Here is a 22811-nt window from a genome sequence, read left to right as displayed (position 1 = left end):
CCTTCATACAGAATCTTTCGGTCTGCTCTTATGAACTGCCCTCTTCAATTAAAACCATCAATGGGGTTCAAGTCTGGAGGATGAGATGACCATTGCAAAACGTTGATTTTGGGGGGGGCAATTAGCAATTTCTTTGTGGATTTTGATGTGGGCTTGAGGTTATTATCTTGCTTGAAGATCCACCTGGCAGAGGCAACCAGTTTTTCGCTTAAATGTCCTGGGACATGGTAAAGTTCATGATACTGTTTACCATAACAAAGGCTCCAGAACCAGTGGAAGCAAAACATCCCTATTACAGTGCCTTGCAAAAGTATTCATCCCCCTTGGCGTTTTTCCTTTTTTGTTGCATTACAACCTGTAATTTCAATGGATTTTCATTTGGATTTCATGTAATGGACATACACAAAATAGTCCAAATATGGCACCACAACAAACCTGCCAAGAGAGGGCCGCCCACCAAAACTCACGAACCAGGCAAGGAGGGCATTAATCAGTGAGGCAACAAAGAGACCAAAAATAACCCTGAAGGAGCTGCAAAGCTCTACAGTGGAGATTGGAGTATCTGTCCATAGGACCACTTTAAGCCGTACACTCCACAGAGCAGGGCTTTATGGAAGAGTGCCAGAAAAAAGCCATTGTTTAAAGAAAAAAATAAGTAAACACGTTTGGTGTTCGCCAAAAGGCATGTGGGAGACTCCCCAAACATATGGAAGAAGGTACTCTTGGTAAGATGAGACTAAAATTGAGCATTTACACAGGGAAATTCTTGAGGGAAACCTGTTTCAGTCTTCCAGAGATTTGAGACTGGGACGAAGGTGTCACGCCCTGATCTGTTTCACCTGTTCTTGTGATTGTCTCCACCCCCTCTAGTTGTCGCTTATTTTCCCCAGTGTATTTATCCCTGTTTTTCCTGTCTCTCTGTGCCAGTTTGTCTTGCATGTTAGTCCAGTCAACCAGCGTGTTTTTCCCATACTCCTTCTGCTAATCTCTTTTTGATAGTCTTCCTGGTTTTCACCCCTGACTGACTCTGGACTACTTTCCTGCCTGCCTGATCATCCTGCCTGCCCTGACCTTGATTCTGCCTGCCCTTCTGTACCTTTTGGACTCTGAACTGGTTTTGAACCTTTTGCCTGTCCATGACCATTCTCTTGCCTTACCCTATTGGATTAATAACTATTGTAAGACTCCAACCATCTGCTTCCTGTGTCTGCATCTGGGTCTCGCCTTGTGTCATGATAGGAGGTTCACCTTCCAGCAGGACAACGACCCTAAGCATACTGCTAAAGCAACACTCAAGTGGTTTAACTTCTTGTGGCTGGGGGCAGCATTGAGTAGCTTGGATGAATAAGGTGCCCAGAGTAAACTGCTTGCTACTCAGGCCCAGAAGCTAAGATATGCATATTATTAGTAGATTTGGATAGAAAACACTCTGAAGTTTCTAAAACTGTTTGAATGATGTCTGTGAGTATAACAGAACTCATATGGCAGGCAAAAACCTGAGAAAAAATCCAACCAGGAAGTGGGAAATTTGAGGTTTGTAGGTTTTCAAGTCTTTGTCTATCCAATATACAGTGTCTATGGGGTCATATTGCACTTCCTAAGGCTTCCACTAGATGTCAACAGTCTTTAGAACCTTGTTTCAGGCTTCTACTGTGAAGGAGGAGGGAATGAGACCTGTTTCAACCAGGTGTCTGGCAGAGTGCCATCAGCTAAATCATGCGCGCGCCCGTGAGAGTTAGCTGCGTTCCTTTTCCTTTCTAAAGACAAAGGAATTCTCCGGTTGAAACATTATTGAAGATTTATGTTAAACACATGCTAAAGATTGATTCTATACATCGTTTGACATGTTTCTACGAACTGTAATGGAATTTTTGGACTTTTTGTCTGGCCTGCATGTCATGAATTTGGATTTTTTAACTAAACGCGCAAACAAAAAGAAGGTTTTGGACATAAATGATGGACTTTATCGATGAAAACAAACATTTATTGTGGAACTGGGATTCCTGGGAGTGCATTCTGATGAAGATCATCAAAGGTAAGTGAATATTTATAATGTTATTTCTGACTTCTGTTGACTCCACAACATGGCGGGTACCTGTATGGCTTGTTTTTGTGTCTGAGCGCCGTACTCAGATTATTGCAATGTTTGCTTTTTCGGTAAAGTTTTTTAGAAATCTGACACAAATCTGAAGTTTATCTAAAGTTCCATGTACAACACGTGTATCTTTTATCAATGTTTATTATGAGTATTTCTGTAAAATGATGTGGTTCTCTGCAAAATCACCGGATGTTTTGGAGGCAAAACATTACTGAACATAACGCGGCAATGTAAACTAAGATTTTTGGATATAAATATTAACTTTATCGAACAAAACATACATGCATTGTGTAACATGAAGTCCTATGAGTGTCATCTGATGAAGATCATCAAAGGTTAGTGATTAATTTGATCTCTATTTCTGCTTTTTGTGACTCCTCTCTTTGGCTGGAAAAATGGCTGTGTTTGTCTGTGACTAGGTACTGACCTAACATAATCAGATGGTGTGCTTTCGTCGTAAAGCCTTTTTGAAATCGGACACTGTGGTGGGATTAACAACAAGTTTATCTTTAAAATGGTGTAAAATACTTGTATGTTTGAGGAATTTTAATCATGAGATTTCTGTTGTTTGAATTTGGCGCCCTGCACTTTCACTGGCTGTGTCAAGTCGATCCCGTTAACGGGATTTCAGCCCGTCTCATCCCTAAGAAGTTGGGTAAACAATTAAATGTATTGGAATGGCCTAGTCAAAGCCCAGACCTCAATCCAATTGAGAATCTGTGGTATGACTTAAAGATTGCTGTACACCAGCAGAACCCATCAACCTTGAAGGAGCTGGAGCAGTTTTGCCTTGAAGAATGGGCAAAAATCCCATTGGCTAGATGTGCCAAGCTTATAGACACATACCCCAAGAGACTTGCAGCTGTAATTGCTGAAAAAGGTGGCTCTACAACGTATTGACTTTGGAAGGGTGAATAGTTATGCACGCTCAAGTTTTTCCGTTTTTTGTTCTTTTTTCTTGTTTGTTTCACCCCAAAAAAATATTTTGCATCTTCAAAGTGGTAGGTATGTTGTGTAAATCAAATGATACAAACCCCCCCAAAAATCTATTTTAATTCCAGGTTGTAAGGCAACAAAATTGGAAAAATGCCACGGGGTGAATACTTTCGCAAGCCACTGTACATCAAAGATCCAAATCAAATTTTATTTGTCACATACACATGGTTAGCAGATATTAATGCGAGTGTAGCGAAATTCTTGTGCTTCTAGTTCCGACAATGCAGTAATAACCAACAAGTAATCTAACCTAACAATTCCACAACTACTACCTTATACACACAAGTGTAAAGGATAAAGAATATGTACATAAAGATATATGAATGAGTGATGGTACAGAACGGCATAGGCAAGATGCAGTAGATGGTATAGAGTACAGTATACCATCTACTGCATCTTGCCTATGCTGTTCTGTACCATCACTCATTCATATATCTTTATGTACATATTCTTTATCCCTTTACACTTGTGTGTATAAGGTAGTAGTTGTACATCATGTACAGTTTGATGTACAGCCACTGTACATCAAAGATCCACCACCATATTTTACAGTACGTTTTGCATAGGCATCCTTCTTTCGACGCCAAACCCACCACTGGTGGGTGCGTGGCAAAAGAGCTCTATTTTCATTTAATTTGATCATAGCACAGGTTCCAATCCAAATGCCAATGCCATTTTGCAAACTCTTTGCGTTTACATTTGCTGGTTGCTTGCAATAAAGACCTTCGCTGCAGTTCCCGGACTGGGGACCCTCGCTGCAGGCCCCGGACTGGGGACCCTCGCTGCAGGCCCTGGACTGGGGACCGTCGCTGGAGGCTCCGGACTGGGGACCGTCGTTGGAGGCTCCGGACTGGAGACGGTCGCTGCAGGCTCCGGACCACGGATCAATACTGGAGGCTTCGTGCCATGAATCATCACTGGAGGCTTCGTGCCATGGATCATCACTGGAGACTTCGTGCCATGGATCACCACTGGAGGCTTCGTGCCGTGGATCATCACTGGAGGCTTCATGCCATGGATCATCACTGGAGGCTTCGTGCCATGGATCATCACTGGAGTGAGGAGACGTATGGACAGCCTGGTGCGTGGAGCTGCCACAGGGCTTACCAGGCTGGGGAGACATACAGGAGGCCTGGTTCTGGGAGCAGGCACATGACTCACCAGGCTGGGGAGACATACAGGAGGCCTGGTTCTGGGAGCAGGCACCAGATACACTGGGCCGTGGAGACGCACTGGAGGTCTCGAGCGTAGAGCCTGCACATCCCGTCCTGGCTGGATGGTTACCTTCGCCCGGCAAAGGCGGGGCACTGGCACAGGGCCGTAGAGAAGCACTGGCGGCCAGAGACGCACTGGCGGCCGGCACCATCCGTCCTGGCTAGATGCTCACTCTAGCCCGGCCGATGCGGGGAGCTGGAATGTAGAGCACCGGGCTGTGAATGCGCACTGGAGACACCGTACAATTGGCCCAGCGTCATCCAGGTTAGGCCGTCATTGTAAATAAGAATTTGTTCTTAGCAGACTTGTCTAGGTAAATTAAAGGTTAAATAAGATGAAACAAAGTTCTGTATTTCTCCAACTTTGGCAGTTGGATTTTTCTTCAACTCCTTAATTGCTGCCCTGATAGTGGTATTCCAGGTTTTTAAAAACATTTTTGTATTCATTGCCTGATTTATGAAGATAAACAAGATTTGAAGATTTGTCTCTTTGTTTGTGAGTTCTTTGCCTTTTCCCATGGTGATGGATGACAAAGGGATTTTATAGGAAGCCATGGCAGGCCACAATACAGTTCCTTAAGCTGAGGTTAACTTTAAAAAGTAGAACGCTCATGCAGATGTAATTTTATTTTTAAGAATCTTTTGACACCTATCTTTTTGAGAGAAAAAACAATATTACTTTATTAAACAAAATCTATTTTTCTGCGCAATTGTATTAATATAAAATTCTATTGTTTTCCAATTTTTGTAAGCAAATGATATAGCTCAGAATTTGTATTATTTATTGCATAGTCTTTTTTCTCATCTTTATGAAGGGTACAAATCATTTTGGATGTCTGTATAGATAAGAACATTCATTTTGAGCGAGGGGAGGGATGTTTATTTTCTATTTAAAAAAATGTCTCAATTATTGCACTTACTTGTGTGTCTTCAATATGCATATTGCTCATTCTCTCATGCCTATTGCTCATTCTCTCTCAAGCCTATTGCTCATTCTCTCTCATGCCTATTGCTCACTTTCTCTCAAGCCTATTGCTCATTCTCTCTTGCCTATTGCTCATTCTCTCATGCCTATTTCTCATTCTCTCTCATGCCTAGTGCTCATTCTCTCATGCCTATTGCTCATTCTCTCATGCCTMTTGCTAATTTTCTCTCAAGCCTATTGCTCATTCTCTCATACCTAGTGCTCATTCTCTCATGCCTATTGCTCATGCTCTCATGCCTATTGCTCATTCTCTCATGCCTATTGCTCATTCTCTCATGCCTATTGCTCATTCTCTCATGCCTATTGCTCATTTTCTCTCAAGCCTATTGCTCATTCTCTCTCATGCCTAGTGCTCATTCTCTCATGCCGATTGCTCATTCTCTCTCATGCATATTGCTCATTCTCTCATAGCTATTGCTCATTCTCTCTCATGAAGGATGAACCATGCATGGCCCAATGAAAAATGATTTGTAAAACATGGGTAACATATGCTACACAGCTACAGTATGATTCTCTGAGTAATGGCAACCATCTATCTCTGCTACCACACAAGTGAATATGTTATTGTCTCCAGAGATACAATGCACAACAGACCAACTCAATGGATACCAGAGTGGGCAGTGCATACTCTCAGGGACTCTTAATCAAACCCGATCCTGTATGTAAACCAAAGCCCATCATTCAGATGGAGAATCATGATCTCAGATAGAGAGCCACCCTTAGTGTTAAAACCATTGAGATCTGTCACCATAACTCAAGACTTAGCCACAGAAACTTGGGCCCTGTCCAGTCGGGATTTAGTCTGCATTTCTCACAGAGTTACTCATAGGAAAAACTCAGAACACAAAAACTCCAAACTTCCTGTGACAGGAGCTGAAATGTTTCCCCTAAATAGAGCTCGCCAGCTTGTAGTCCTAAAAAACTGAAATTAGTTACCTCTGGTTCGTTCAGCCATTCCTAGATGTGTGAAGGTTAGTGTCTTTTCGGTAGGTAAGCTAATTGTCCATCATTTATGACATTTCTGGGAGTGTGTAAACTTATATTTTAATACAATATTATTTTTGTATGTTCTCTATAGATATGTACAACTAACCAATTTGGCACATTTGGGAAGACTTGATACAACATTTTGAACAGTAATGCAATGGTTCATTGAATCAGTCTAAAACTGTGCGCTTAGACTCCTAAGTAGGGTTGCAAAGGGTCGGAAACCTTCCGAAAATTTTCCATGGGAAGTTAAGCCCGGGAATTTGGGTAATTTTGCTTAAATTCATCAAAAAATCTGGCTTATAACAGTTAATCTTTAATGTGGGATACACATAAGGAAATTCTAGGTCTTGTGGCATATTTTGGTTAAATTATCCCCAATTCAATGGAATTGCAACCCTCTGCATGCACAGTGCATTCTTCCATCACATGTGCAGTGCACTCTTCCATCACATGTACAGCTGATTCTCAAGATCTTGCACACTACTGAGATACTATTGAGACCACACTACTACACTGTCTGAGCCAAGGACTACATGCTTTCTGGTAAGTTTTGATTACAATACTTCATATATTTCATATGACATACATGATTTTTTGTTAACTACTAAATAGTAGCCTACAGCAAAGTGTGTTTAAATAATGTATAACTTGTTAACAATTTCTGCTAGTTAGTTTTTGCTACCATGTGGATTTTCGCTTGCTTGAGCCTGCTGACTGAGGAGTGTTATTTCACCTGTTTCCGTACATGTTTCATTTTAAAACATGTATCTTACGAATTAGTTGTTTAATGTAACTGCTTAACTATTTACCTGTACATGGAATTGTATTATTTATTTTTTTACTCATTTTTTCTCATCTTTACAGGAAAATTCCACAGGCACTCTGATGTGTGGGGACATTTCACTGCAGATAATATAGAAGGACATTTGCAAATACTGTGCCAAATCACATGTGAAGAATGCAACAAAGATGCAGAATCATCAGGCCAAGTGCATAAAGTTCCCTCAGCGCTCAGAACAAGCAACCTCTGACAAAAGTCCCTCTACTTCTTATTCGAGGTGAAAATGATGAATCAGCTCATGGTCATCAGCTCAGCTCATGGTCCTCCTGGAATCAGAAGTTTTTTTGACTCAATGGAGGAACGTAGTCAGAGAAATGCTGATGAATGTTTTGCTCGAGCTGTGTATCCAACTGGTTCACCTCTGATGCTCACAGGCAATGTGTATTGGAAGAGATTTCTGAATTTTCTTCACCCAGTCAACACCCCTCCCACCAGACATGCTTTATCTACTAATTTGCTGGATGCAGAGTTCAACAGAGTTCAAGTGAAAGTCAAGCAAAACCCAATGTCCGTGGGTAAGGAATAATTAACTACATCATCTCCACCCCTCAACCAGTATTCTACAAGATCACAGACACAAGGGACAACAGACACACCGGTCTCTACATTGCAGATGAGCTGAAGGCAGTCATCAATGACCTTGGACCACAGAAGGTATTTGCACTGGTGACACAATGCTGCAAACGTGAATGCTGCTTGGTCTAAAGTGGAGGGGTCCTACCCTCACATCACACCCATTGGCTGCGCTGCTCATGCATTGAATCTGCTCGTCAAGGACATCATGGCACTGAAAACAATGGATACACTCTGCAAGAGAGCCAAGCAAAGTGAGAAGAATAAGAGCACCACATTGAAGCTGCCCAGCAACACCCATTGGGGTGGTGTTGTCATCATGTTTGACAGTCTCCTGGAGGGGAAGGAGTCTCTCCAAGAAATTGCTATATCACAGTCTGTTGATATGGACAGCCCCATCAAGAGGATCCTCCTGGATGATGTATTTTGGGAGAGAGTGGTTGCATGGATTGAGGATGCATGGTTGCATGGATTGAGGGAGACAATGCCATCCTGTCTGATGTTCCGACTCTGCTTTCAGATGTAAGAGAAGAAATCCATTATGCCCTGCCCACATCACTGTTGCTCCAAGCAGAGGAAACTGCAGTTCTGAAATACATCAAAAAGCCTGAAGACTTCTGCCTGAAGCCCATACACTCCGCAGAATACATGTTGGACCACAAATATGCTCGCAAAAGCATCCTGTCTGTGTCTCGCCACCTTGGCAAGGTTCTTGGCAGTCTTGTGAAGTACACTTCCAAGCAAGGGCTTTGGGATGGAGATGCAATATGTCAGACGTGCCAACATATCTCATCAGTCAATCAATCAATCAAGTTTATTTTATATAGCCCTTCGTACATCAGCTAATATCTCGAAGTGCTGTACAGAAACCCAGCCTAAAACCCCAAACAGTAAGCAATGCAGGTGTAGAAGCACGGTGGCTAGGAAAAACTCCCTAGAAAGGCCAAAACCTAGGAAGAAACCTAGAGAGGAACCAGGCTATGAGGGGTGGCCAGTCCTCTTCTGGCTGTGCCGGGTGGAGATTATAACAGAACATGGCCAAGATGTTCAAAATGTTCATAAATGACAAGCGTGGTCAAATAATAATCAGGAATAAATGTCAGTCGGCTTTTCATAGACGATCATTAAGAGCCACCTGGTGGAAGGGACTTTGTGGATCTGAGGCTCTTTCCCCTGATGTCTCAATCATTCTCCAAATCCCACCAACATGAGCCACATCAGAGCGCAACTGGTCCTTGTTTGGGAACACACACGCCAAAGCACGCAACAGGCTGACCAATACAAGGGTTGAAAAATTGGTGGCCATCCGGGCAAATTTGAGGCTTTTTGAGCCTGACAACAAGCCATCCTCAACAAGGTTGGAAAGTAACCGTGAAGATGAGGCCTCAGAGTCTGATGTTCAAGAGGTGGACATTGAGGAGGTCCAGGGAGAAGACATGGAAGCCTGAGATGAAGGCAACCAAAGCTTTAGTTTCTAGACTATCACTATGTTAAAAACGTTTTTGGGAGATGCGATGGATCGTTGGGGATCATTCAATATTCCCTTCCTTTTGTTGTTCAGTGAAATTATCCCATGTGAAGAGGCAACTCATTTAATTAAAGTTAAATTCGTAACTAAATAGTTTTAATTATTTCTACTGGAAGGATTTAATCATTTGCAATTATGTCTACTTATGATAAGGTAAAATGTTTATGTTTCTGACTCCATATGATATGGTAATTCAATGCAAAAAACATATACATTTAAATGGTATGACTATTAATTTGCGTATATTTCCGTAAATTCCCATATATTCCCGTTAATTCCCATGGAAATTTTCCACCTCTGAATATTCCCCAAAATGTGCAACCCTACTCCTAAGTGATTTATTGGCCTTTCTCTTGCATTTCAAAGATGATTGTATTATCTTTTACCAGATCTAATGTGTTATATTCTCCTACATTAATTTCACATTTCCACAAACTTCAAAGTGCTTTCTTTCAAACGTTAACAAGAATATGCATATCCTTGCTTCAGGTCCTGAGCTACAGGCAGTTAGATTTGGGTATGTCATTTCAGCCAAAAATGTTTAAAAAAAGGGTCCGATCCTTAATTAACGTGACCTTTATGAATTATGTAGCATGTATGTGCTTTTTTTTGCTTACATAAACACTTAACCCCTTAGTTCAAACTTGTGCCCCCTCAGTTTTAGCAAAAAAGTTCAAATAATTGAGTAACATATCTCCGCTGCGTTTTATCAGCACAATGGACAGAGTTAGCCGCACTGTGTGTAGGGGGGCTATGGAAAGCCACTGGGGCGGTTAGGTATGACACCTTCGAGTTTCCATAAAATGTGTGAAAAAAATATTCTAATTTCTGTGGTAGGCTAAGTGTCTGTAGTAGACTAAGGCTAAGTGTTGTCTGTAGCTTGTGAGGTGTGGAAACACTTAGTTGCTTTTATGAATTTAGTCTTGCTGCTTTTTGTTCTATGTTGCTCTGTCTGTATGCTATGTCTTGCTTGTCCTATGTTGCTCTGCGTGTGCTCACTGCTCAATGATTGTCTATATTGTCATTGTTTTTAATAACCTGCCAAGGGACTGCGGTTGAAAATTAGCCAGCTGGCTAAAACCCGGCAATTTACTGAAACGTTGATTAATGTGCACTGTCCCTGTAAAAATAAAATAAACTCAAACTCAATAATGTGATATGCCTCCACCTGTAATATTTGATTTTGATTTATAAGGGCGGGGTTGGGCTCTGGTGAAGATGTTGTGTTGGATGCCGAACTGTCTCCTTCCTGCTCCTCTGCTGTTCTGAGGAGGGGTGCTCTGCAGGAGTGTTTGCCCTATGATGGGGTGTGTGAGGTTTTCATCCCGACACTGACCGACTCTAAATTGATTATGACCTGGTGAGAACAGGGTGTACTCTGATCCTTTCCCTGTGCTTGGAGAGAAAATGACTGCGCCGCAAAATGTTCCTGGGTGTGGCATGGAAGTTGTTTCACTGCTGGGAGGTATGGAGACAACCCCAGTGTCCACTGTACATTATTCAGGAGAGAATGCTCCCTTAGTGCCCCAGCATCACCAAAATATTAGTGGACATTGTTTAGGACCTGGGTAAAGTGTTAATCTGCCTCGGGGAAAATGCTATGATGTTAATTTATTTACTCCGCCAATCTACATTCACCAAATGGACATGCCATGTTGGCCAATATGTATCATGTACCCAGTGCTCATTTGGAATGTGCCATTCTGTCTTGCTGTCACATGTCCATTAGTTTGGGTAGTGTGTGCGATTAAGGGGGGTGGTTAGAAAATACTGAACCGTAATGATTTCAGTTGAAGGAAAAGTGACAACTGCTACATCCTGATATATATACTGTATATCTGTTAAGTTCTGGGACACTGTAAAGTCCATGGAGAATAAGAGCACCTCCTCCCAGCTGCCCACTGCATTGAGGCTAGGAAACACTGTCACCACCGATAAATCCACTATAATTGAGAATTTCAATAAGCATTTTTCTACGGCTGCTATGCTTTCCACCTGGCTACCCCTACCCCGATCAACAGCCCTCCACCCCCCACAGCAACTCGCCCAAACCTCCCCCACTTCTCCTTCATCCAAATCCAGATAGCTGATGTTCTGAAAGAGCTGCAAAATCTGGACCTCTACAAATCAGCCGGGCTAGACAATCTGGACCCTCTCTTTCTAAAATTATCTGCCGAAATTGTTGCATCCCCTATTACTAGCCTGCAACCTCTCTTTCGTATCGTCTGAGATTCCCATAGATTGGAAAGCTGCCGTGGTCATCCCCCTATTCAAAGGGGGAGACACTCTAGACACAAACTCCTACAGACCTATATCTATTCTACCATGCCTTTCTAAGGTCTTCGAAAGCCAATTTAACAAACAGATTACCTTCTCCGCTATGCAATCTGGTTTCAGAGCTGGTCATGGGTGCACCTCAGCCACGCTCAAGGTCCTATACGATATCATAACCGCCATCGATAAGAGACATTACTGTGCAGCCGTATTCATCGACCTGGCTAAGGCTTTCGACTCTGTCAATCACAACATTCTTATTGGCAGACTCAACAGCCTTGGTTTCTCAAACGATTGCCTCGCCTGGTTCATCAACTACTTCTCTGATAGAGTTCAGTGTGTCAAATCGGAGGGCCTGTTGTCCGGACCTCTGGCAGTCTCTATGGGGGTGCCACAGGGTTCAATTCTCGGGTCGACTCTCTTCTCTGTATACATCAATGATGTCGCTCTTGCTGCTAGTGATTCTTTGATCCAACTCTACGCAGACGACACCATTCTGTATACCTCTGGCCCTTCTTTGGACACTGTGTTAACTAACCTCCAGACGAGCTTCAATGCCATACAACTCTCCTTCCGTGGCCTCCAACTGCTCTTAAATGCAAGTAAAACTAAATGCATGCTCTTCATCCGATCGCTGCCCGCACCTGCGGGAATATGTGGACAACTATAAATACCTAGGTGTCTGGTTAGACTGTAAACTCTCCTTCCAGACTCACATTAAACATCTCCAGTCCAAAATGAAATCTAGAATCGGCTTCCTATTTCACAACAAAGCATCCTTCACTCATGCTGCCAAACATACCCTTGTAAAACTGACCATCATACAGATCCTCGACTTCGGCGATGCCATTTACAAAATAGCCTCCAACACTCTAATCAACAAATTGGATGCAGTCTATCACAGTGCCATCCGTTTTGTCACCAAAGCCCCATATAGTGCCCACCACTGCGACCTGTACGCTCTCGTTGGCTGGCCCTCGCTTCATACTCGTTGCCAAACCCACTGGCTCCAGGTCATCTACAAGTCTTTGCTAGGTAAAGCCCCGCCTTATCTCAGCTCACTAATCACCATAGCAGCACCCACCCGTAGCATGCGCTCCAGCAGGTATATCTCACTGGTCACCCCCAAAGCCAATTCTTCCTTTGGCCGTCTCTCCTTCCAGTTCTCTGCTGCCAATGACTGTAACGAACTGCAAAAATCACTAAAGCTGGAGAATCTTACCTCCCGCACTAACTTTCAGCACCAGCTGTCAGAGCAGCACCTGTAAATAGCTCATCTGTAAATAGCCCATCCAATCTACCTCATCACCATACTGTATTTATTTATCTTGCTCCTTTGCACCCCAGTATCTCTACTTGCACATTCTTCTTTTGCACAGTCTACCATTCCAGTGTTTAATTTCTATATTGTAATTACTCTGCCACCATGGCCTATTTATTGCCTTACCTCTCTTATCCTACCTCATTTGCACATACTTTATATAGATTTTTCTACTGTATTATAGTTTGTTTATTCCATTATTTATTTTTACCTTTATTTAACTAGGCAAGTCAGTTAAGAACAAGTTCTTATTTTCAATGACAGCCTAGGAACAGTGGGTTAACTGCCTTGTTCAGGGGCAGAACGACAGAATTGTACCTTGTCAGCTCAGGGATTTGAACTTGCATCCTTCCGGTTACTAACCCAACGCGCTAACCACTAGGCTACCCTGCCGCCGCAATGTGTAACTCTGTGTTGTTGTATGTGTTGTTGTGTGTCAACTGCTTTGCTTTATCTTGGCCAGGTCGCAGTTGCAAACGAGAACTTGTTCTCAACTAGCCTACCTGGTTAAATAAAGGTGAAATATATATATATTTTTTTATGTGTAATTTAAAATGTAAAGACCAGAATAAGGGGAGGGGTGGGTGACGAAGACGTGCTATAGGCACATCTCTCTCCACTATTGCTCACTGGCTCCAGCCAATAAGTGCACACTATTTGTTTCATTGTCTCAATTGTTTCTTCAATGTTTATCAATTCTCTGTACAATATACACTCACTGGCCAGTTTATTAGATACAATCATTATGCATTCTACAATTTGTCGGAAACGTTCCACAGGGATGTTAGTCCATGCTGACGCAAAGGCATCATGTAGTTGCTGCAGAGAGGACGGCGGTACATTCATGTTGCTAACAGCCCGTTCCATTTCATCCAAAATATGCTCTATTGGGTTGAGGTCTGGGGACTGTGCAGGCCACTCAAGTAAACTTAACTCACTGCCATGTTCTAGGTGATACTTTTCCACAACTCAATTGTCCAGTGTTGGTGATCGCGTGCCCATTGGAGCCGCTTCTTCTTATTTTTAGCTGATAGGAGTGGAACACTGGTGGTCGTCTGCTGCAATAGACCATCCATGACAAGCATCGAGTTGTGAGTTCTGAGATGCTGTTCTGCCCATCACTGTTGCACTGCGCCATTAGTTGTCTGTTTGTGGTCTGCCTGTTTGCTTGTACGATTCTTGCGATTCTCATTCTCATCAACAAGCTTTTTTCGCCCACAGGACCGCAGCTGACTAGATATTTTTTGTTTGTCGCACCATTCTCGGTAAACCCTAGGCACTGTCATGCGTGAAAAGCTCAGGAGGGAGGCCGTTTCTGAGATTCTGGATCCAGCACGCCTTGCAGCGACGATTATACCATGCTCAAAATCGCTTAGGTCTCTCGTTCAATCGAACAGTAAATGAATGCCTCGATGCCTGTGAAGTTATTGTTACTCCCAACATATTTACCCCATTTATTTAGAATAATTGGTTGCGTACAATTTGATAATTGAATAAATATAATATACATTCATACCATTCTCATTCTCCAAATGGAAACATTGTTTAGAGAGCTCACAAACTGTGCAAAACACTTAATTTAATGACATTTTCAAGTTCACTGTCAATTTCTTTGTTGTCTTTGTTTAGAGAGCATGTTCAGTTTCCCCATCATGTTTTATGCTATGTGAACACGTGCTCTTTAGTGTGCATAAATATACACTACATGACCAAAAGTAAGTGGACACCTACTCGTCAAACATCTCATTCCAAAATCATGGGCATTAATATGGAGTTGGAGTCCCCCTTTTGCTGCTGTAACAGCCTCCACTCTTCTGGGAAGGCTCTCCACTAGATGTTGGAACATTGCTACAGGGACTTGCTTCCATTCAGCGACAAGAGCATTAGGGAGGTTTGGCGATTAGGTCTGGCTCGCAGTCGTCATTCCAATTCATCCCAAAGGTGTTCGATTGGGTTAAGGTCAAGGCTCTGTGCAGGCCAGTCAAGTTCTTCCACATCAATCTCGACAAACCACTTCTGTATGCACCTCACTTTGTGCATGCGGGCATTGTGCATTGCTGCAACAGGGAAGGGCCTCCCCAAACTGTTGCCACAAAGTTGGAAGCACAGAATCGTCTAGAATGTCATTGTATGCTGTAGCGTTAAGATTTCCCTTCACTGGAACTAAGGGGCCTAGCCCTCATCATGAAAAACAGTCCCAGACCATTATTCCTCCTCCATCAAACTTTACAGTTGGCACTATGCATTGGGGCAGGTAGTGTTCTCATGGCATCTGCCAAACATAGATTTGTCCATTTGGATTACCAGATGGTGAAGCGTGATTCATCACTCCAGAGAACGCGTTTCCACTGCTCCAGAGTCCAATGGCGGCGAGCTTAACACCACTCCAGCCAATGTTTGGTATTGTGCATGGTGATCTTAGGCTTGTGTGCAGCTGTTCGGCCATGGAAGCCCATTTCATGAAGCTCCCAACAAACAGTTTTTGTGCTGACATTGCTTCCAGAGGCAGTTTGTAACTCGGTAGTGAGTGGTGCAACCGAGGACAGAACATTTTTATGCTCTACACGCTTCAGCACTCGGTGGTCCCTTTGTGAGCTTCTGTAGCCTAACACTTTGTGGCTGAGCCATTCTTGCTCTTAGATGTTTCCACTTCACAATAACAGTACTTACAGTTGACCGGGGCATCTATGTTAATTGTGATATAGTGTTATATATGCAGAATTCTATATAATACCAATGCAATAACCACCCAAAAATTTGCTCCCTCTGCAATTTCAATTGTCCCCTTAGTCACTTTATCTTGCCGCCGGGTCTGCGTTAGCTGATGAAGATTACTTCATAGAACAAAACATATAAGATCTCCTAAGCCTGTGTTTACCACAAACCATATTTACGGCATTTATACAAAAACCATTTATTTCCCCATAGGCTTTGTCCAACGAACCATGGCAGAGTTAGTGCCTACCAAAAGACGCCATTCCTATTGCTCTCTATACATTTAACTAGAGAGATGACCGTTTCTATTTATTGCATGTTTAGTTATCTTCAGTCAGCCTGGCTGCGCTGTTAGGGTGACAGTCTCTGTGGCGATAGCAGAACTGACAGAGTGTTCTCTGACAGAGCGAACTTTGGCATGCTGTTTGTGGCCAAATGCCAGGGCACACACTTCACCACACTGCAGCGGCACACTGGGCACGGGGTATAGGATATGGACAAGAAAGCATCTGGGACCACATTCATCATATAATTAGCAAAACAACCATAAGAAATTAATTAGCATTTTTAATTATAACATATTGTTTTGATGTTGACAGTGATATGAAGTCATGGCAGCTGAAGAATTGCAAAGTTAAAAGGACCTCTACAGCGTAACACAACTGTACAGTATAGAACTGTACAGTATGTCTGCAGTGTAAAATATAATATGCACCTACAAAGATATTTAGCTGTTATCATATTTAATTTAATGTACTTCCTGATAGATCAAAGGGACATCTGAAAACAAAAGGCTACTAGCAAAGCGGGATTGGGCAGCAGGAGGTGTGTATTCTGGTAACATTGCCATTTATCAGCAGGCCAAAGGTAACGACTGTGGCCGTACACGGATCCCCGGGCTGGGCTTGGGTAATCTCTCCACACCAGGACCTGCTACTGCCAAACAAAAGAGGGAGGAGCGGAGCTCTCGTTCCGACTGTTGAATCCCTTGTTCTGTCTGTCTGTCTGTCTGTCTGTCTGTCTGTCTGTCTGTCTGTCTGTCTGTCTGTCTGTCTGTCTGTCTGTCTGTCTGTCTGTCTGTCTGTCTGTCTGGTCTGTCTGTCTGTCTGTCTGTCTGTCTGTCTGTCTGTCTGTCCGTCCATCACTCTAGGCTCTTTCTCTTCCATCCATCCATCCATCCCTCCCATCCCTTCCTCTCCACCCTCTCTCTCTCTGCATGCAGACACTCCCACACAGATGATGAACAGACACTTCCTGCCCAGGGAGGTCCTGGGGCCGCCAGTTTTCCTGAGCAAAGCCACTCTGCCCCTAGCCATTCAGACCAAAGCCGGCCAGTCTTGTCTCTCCCTGCTCCCTCCCTTCATCCTCCCCTGCTCTCCCTGCTCCCTCCCTCACACATTCTCCCTTCAACCACTCTCAATCGAACCAGTCTCTCTTTCTCTATTAATCCCCGGTCTTTTTCCTTTGTACTCCCCATTCTCACAAACCAGTCTCTCTTTTTTGGTTGTTCTCTCTCCCCCATCCCTCTCCCATTCTCCCCTCAGCCATTCTGACATGAGTCAGCTCCCCCAGCTCCCCCTGGCAACCAGTTCCCAGCCAAAACATACAGCCAACTAGGAAGCTAGTTAGTCTCTTCTCCATTATCTCCCTCCCCCATTCTCCCATCTGTCACTCAAACATATCCCTTTCTCTCCCTTACTCTAGTTTGCCTCACTCATTCCCCCTTAGCCATTCTCACATGCGTCAATCTCTCTCCCCATCCCCCCCATCCAGTTGCTCAGCTAGTGAGCTAGTTTTTTCCCCCATTCTCTCCATTATCTCCTCTAGTGAGACTCCCCATCAGTTCTTCTAAACACTCTACCCTCCTCCTGTCTCCGCCAATCGTTATCCTCCTCTCCTAGTCAACCCACTACGTTTCCAGGCTTCTACTTCTATTCCTTTCCCATGCTCTCCCCATCCTTCTTCCGTGTCTCTCCTCTATACCCATCTCTATACTCTCCATACCAGTCCCCTGGTGTGTGCTGGGCCTCAGATTTGCCATGCTTGCCCTGCCAGAGTGTATTTTACCCCTCAAGTCTCTCCCTCTCCCTCTCCCTCTCCCTCCCCCGTACCCCTCCCCTCCCCTGTCTCCCCCTTTAGTCCCCCTGGGTGTGGTGTATGTGTTCTAGGCTGGCCGCTGAGCCTCAGGTCAGCCATGCTTGCCCTGCCAGAATGTATTTTAAGATGCCCAGCATGTCTCTCTCCACAGGGACAGAGGCCAGGTATGACTCACAAATCAGATATTTGACCAGAAGAGGAGAGCAGTACACAGAAGTGTATAGCAGCTAGTCACTGTGTGTGGGAGGAGAGTATGGATCACTCACCAAAGGGAACCTAAGCGACCCCCATCTTCCCATCTGGTAAACAACCTGCTATTTCCACCATGTTACTGTTCAGACTGTTAGGAGCAAAGAATCTGTTTCTTAACTGCAGCTTGAGCTCTCAGATAGACACAGAGTCCTTTATTAAAATTGCCTGAGGGACGGGAGAAAATCACATTCTATTGTGTTGTTCATGTATTGTAAAGCCTGCGCTGATAATAATTGCATGCCTGAAGGGATATGTTTATACACATTATGCTTGATTTTATTGTGACCTCTCCCTGACCCAGTCCGTAATACCTGCAACTTTCAAGCAGACCTTCATAGTCCCTGTGTCCAAGAACGCCAAGGTAACCTGTCTAAATGACTATTGCCCCGTAGCACTCATATTTGTAGCCATGAAATGCTTTGAAAGGCTGGTCATTGCTCACATCAACACCATCATCCCAGACACCCTGGACCCACTCCAATTTGCATACCGCACAAACAGATCCACTGATGACGCAATCTCTGTTGCATTCCACACTGCACTCTCCCACCTGGACAAGAGGAACACCTACATGAGAATGCTGTTCATTGACTATAACTCAGTGTTCAACACCATAGTGCCCTCCAAGCACATCACAAAACACCTTCTTCTGCAACTGGATCCTGGACAACCGGACGGGCCGCCCCCAGATGGTGAGGCTAGGCCACAACACATCCGCCACACTGACTCTCAACACGGGGGCACCTCAGGAGTGCGTGCTTCGTCCCCTCCTGTACTCTCTATTCACCCACGACTGTGTTGCCGCTCACGACTCCAACACCATCATTAAGTTTGCTAATGACACGACGGTGGATGGCCTGATCACCGACAACGATGAGACAGCCTATAGGGAGGTGGTCAGTGACCTGGCAGTGTGGTGCCAGGACAACAACTTCTCCCTCAACATCAGCTAGACAAAGGAGTTGATCGTGGACTACAGGAAATGGTGTCCCGAGCACGCCCCCATCCACTTTGACGGGGCTGTAGAGGAGCGGGTCGAGAGCTTCAAGTTCCTCTATGTCCACATCACTAAAGAATTATCATGGTCCACACACACCAACACAGTCATGAAGAACGCATCTTCCCCCGCTTGGTATGGCAACTGTTTGGCACCCAACCGCAAACCACTACAGCGGGTAGTGCGTACAGCCCAGGACATCACTGGGGACCTCTATACCAGGTGGTGTCAGAGGAAGGCCCTAAAGATTGTCAAAGGCTCCAGTAACCCAAGTCATAGCATGTTTTCTCTGCTACCACATGGCAAGCAGTACCAATGCACCAAGTCTGGTTAACAACAGCATCATGAACAGCCCAAGCCATAAGACTGATGAGTAGTTAGTTAAATAGTTAACCAATAGCTACCCGGACTATCTGTATTGACCCTTTTCGCAACTCTTTTGATTCAACACATCAAATCAAACTATATTGGTCACATACACATGGCTAGCAGATATTAATGTGAGTGTAGCAAAATGCTTGTGTTTCTAGTTCCGACAGTGCAGTAATATCTAACAAGTAATCTAACAATTTCACAACAAATACCTAATACACACAAATCTAGAGGGATGGAATAAGAATATGTACATATAAATATGTGACCCGATTCAGGAAACTAGGCGTATGTCACAAGTCACGACTTCACAGGAGAGCAGTTTGAAAGTAAAAAATGTTTTTAATCAAAATGCGTTTTTGGGCAGAAATGCCTTCTCGAACATGTGAACTTTCATGTGCCTTAATAACAAACTTGTATGCCATCTGTAAATGACAAGCCTTGTTGGTTAAGCCACAGAAAAGGATTGCAACCTTCCCACTAGCCATGATTGGTTGAGATAATGAGTGGGCTGAACATACCAAGAGAGGAGTTCAGATTAGTCTGCCATATTGAAGGCATGTCTATTTGAGCTCGTCAGTCTGTGTTGGTAATCTGGTCGAACGCGGCTTTTTAAAAATGTAATGTGTAGTGGAGCTGCATAAGTGTTACTCTCCGTTTTCTGGAGGATCAAGTTTTGAAATCAGTGGAATTAGACTACGATCGCTAAAGAGATGGAGAAAACACCTGTCTCCGGTTTACATCTTCAAACTAAGAGCAACCGTGGTATGGCAATCCTGACAGGGAGATGCATCAAAAGCATTAAACAGTTATGTAAATGTAGCTAGCTAGCTTGCTGTTGCTAGTTAATTTGTCCTTGGATATAAACATTGGATTGTTATTTTACCTGAAATGCACAAGATCCTCTACTCCGGCAATTAACCAACAGATAAAACGTTAAACCAAGTTCAGTTTTAGTAATCTCTCCTCCTTCCTTCAGGCTTCTTCTTCTTCGGACTTTATATGGCGGTTGGCAACCAACTTTAAGGTGCATTACCACCACCGACTGGAGTGTGGACATCAGTTCATCTTTCAATCACCCACGTGGGTACGTGCTCCTAAAACCCATTGAGGAGATGGCACCTGGGTATTTGCTCCTAAAAACCAATGAGGAGATGGGACAGGCAGGACTTGCAGCGCATCGAGCATCACAAATAGAACAAAGTTCTATTTTAGCACCTGGCTCTGCAGACGCTCGCTGACGAGCGCAAGCAGTGTGGGTGCAATGATTGAATAACGTGTGTGTAAATGTATTTTGCAACACTAACGCATGCTACACATCCGGTCTGGTCCGCATGTTAATCTACAGTTGTTGTTAACTAAGCATCTGACAAATACAATTGGATTTTATGCTCGTTTTAAGCAATCAACTTAAATGTGTACACAATCCTTACAGTACTTTAAGTGATTCAGTCTGACAAATGACTCAAATAAAGGGTAGATTTAACTTTAAAAAAGAACAGAGAAATGCTATAAGGAGAAGGGTAAAACAGTCTACATTGTGTTGGTAGTAGCACTATATTTGATGGTCTTGCCAGGTGCTGTAGAACCTGAACTGACAGTAAGAATAAACCATAGCCTAAAGCTTTATGACTAAGTGTTAGTCAATGTATTTCTCTCTATCCACCTTCTATCACATTACACGTAGTCTTATTGATTTCCTCCATCCAACAGCTGAAAAGTGCACTGGACCTTACTGTAATCTTTTGCACTGTTCTTTACAGCCTTGTTTTGATAACTTTACTTTATCTCCAAAACAACATGAAATATAGTATGCATAAATATGCATTAAAACATTTAACAGCTCAACAGGCCCTTTAGACGCAAGAACACAACAGTTTTCAAATGAGAGAAAATAAATAAAAAAGACTTACATCATAATTGACTACATAATTTATATAACTTTCTTTGTGTGTATGTGCGTGTGTGTGTGTGTGTGTGTGTGTGTGTGTGTGTGTGTGTGTGTGTGTGTGTGTGTGCGCTTGCCCGGATGCGTGAGTGTTTGATAGATCCTACATCAGAGCCAGAGGAGGGTGACATGGCGTAACGCCCGGTCTGCCTCATCTTTCCCATTGGTCTTTGTCTGTCTCTGACAGGTTATTTACGAGAGAGCAGGGATAGGTGCTTGTTTTTTTTGTAGCTACACCTGAAGCATGGATAGGCTTGACACATTTATTGTCTGTCTCCAGTGTTGTGCCTGCAACAACCTGCCCTGCATCCCAATGACTCCCACTCGCTCCCCTCTCTCTCCTTCTTTCCCCTCTTTCTCTTCCCCCCCTCCCGCACCATCTCTCTTATTTTTTTGTACTTTATAAATCTTTTACATACAACACAAAATCACAAAAACAAAACACCTACTGTACAAAACATTCTCTAAGATAGTCAAAATATGATTTTCAAATTCTGTCACGTCTGATTTTTTGTTGTTGCAGCAATTAGATCTAGATTACAAAACGTTCTCTGATATTAATCACCAATATTTACATTTCCCAACAAACATATTTGTGGAGATGGATGGATATAAATTCCTAGACAAAATGAAATGATAAAACATGCTTCATCCCAAAATGGTGTCAGTTTGTCACAGGACCATAGCATATGGAATAGGGTTCATTTGTGCTTTCTGCATCTCCAACAGAGATGTGACATTTCTGGGTGCATTACATATATTCTGCCAGGAGTGTAGTAAGTCCTATGAATGATCTTAAATTGCAGAAGTTTATGGCTTAGGTTGTATGAGCAGGTATGAACATTTTCACATACTGTATCTGTGACTAATGGTTCCTATCAGTTTCTTCCTTTAGATCTGTTTCCCATTTTTTTCCTTATAGGTTCTGAACCATCAGGTAGATGTTCAATCAACCCTTGATATAACTTGGAATTTAACTTCTTTGGCATAACAGTTTCTTTCAGTATTTTTTCTATGCTAGATTTCTTGGTTCATACAGATTCTGTTGAAGCGATCGAATACGATTTTTTGTTGTTGTAACAATTTAAAGAAATCTATCTTTCTTGTAATTGATTGAATGACAGTAGAGATCCATCATAGTACACATGTTCAAAATTCAAAATTCATGATGCCACTTTGGAACAAGGACTTAAAGGTGTTGTCATTAAACACTGGAGGTAAAGTGGGGTTATTCCAATTATTGGATATTTCTAACTCATAAATGTATGTACATCATCCCGAATACGAATGGAATTGAGAATTGGATTGTCTGTTTTTTTATTCAATGAATGCAAAGATGTACAGTACATTGAAGGAAATCAGTCAATTGAAAAAAAATCATTAGGCCCTAATTTAGGGATTTCACATGACTGGGCAGGGGCATAGCCACTTGGGAGCCAGTCCCACCCACTGAGGAGCCAGGCCCAGTCAATCAGAATTAGTTTCTATCTGACAAAAATGCTTTATTACAGACAGAAATACTCCTCAGCACCACCTCCGCCCTCTTCAGACGATCCCGCAGGTGAAGAAGTCGGATGTGTGTCCAACAGTAGTAAAATAGAATGTTCTGG

At 43.1% G+C, this 22811-nt stretch overlaps 1 protein-coding gene across 1 annotated transcript in view; it reads right to left on the bottom strand.

The window, feature by feature from the left end:
• The window catches only part of grm7 (glutamate metabotropic receptor 7), a 115356-nt gene that overhangs the window by 55307 nt on the left and 37238 nt on the right, over nt 1-22811 (bottom strand). The gene's annotated exons all lie outside the window — the stretch shown is intronic.

The sequence above is a fragment of the Salvelinus sp. IW2-2015 genome, linkage group LG7 (assembly GCF_002910315.2).
Source record: "Salvelinus sp. IW2-2015 linkage group LG7, ASM291031v2, whole genome shotgun sequence".
Classification (NCBI taxonomy): Eukaryota; Metazoa; Chordata; class Actinopteri; order Salmoniformes; family Salmonidae; genus Salvelinus; species Salvelinus sp. IW2-2015.
Note: the sequence above shows the minus strand (reverse complement) of the source record. Positions and strands in the feature narration are given on the sequence as shown.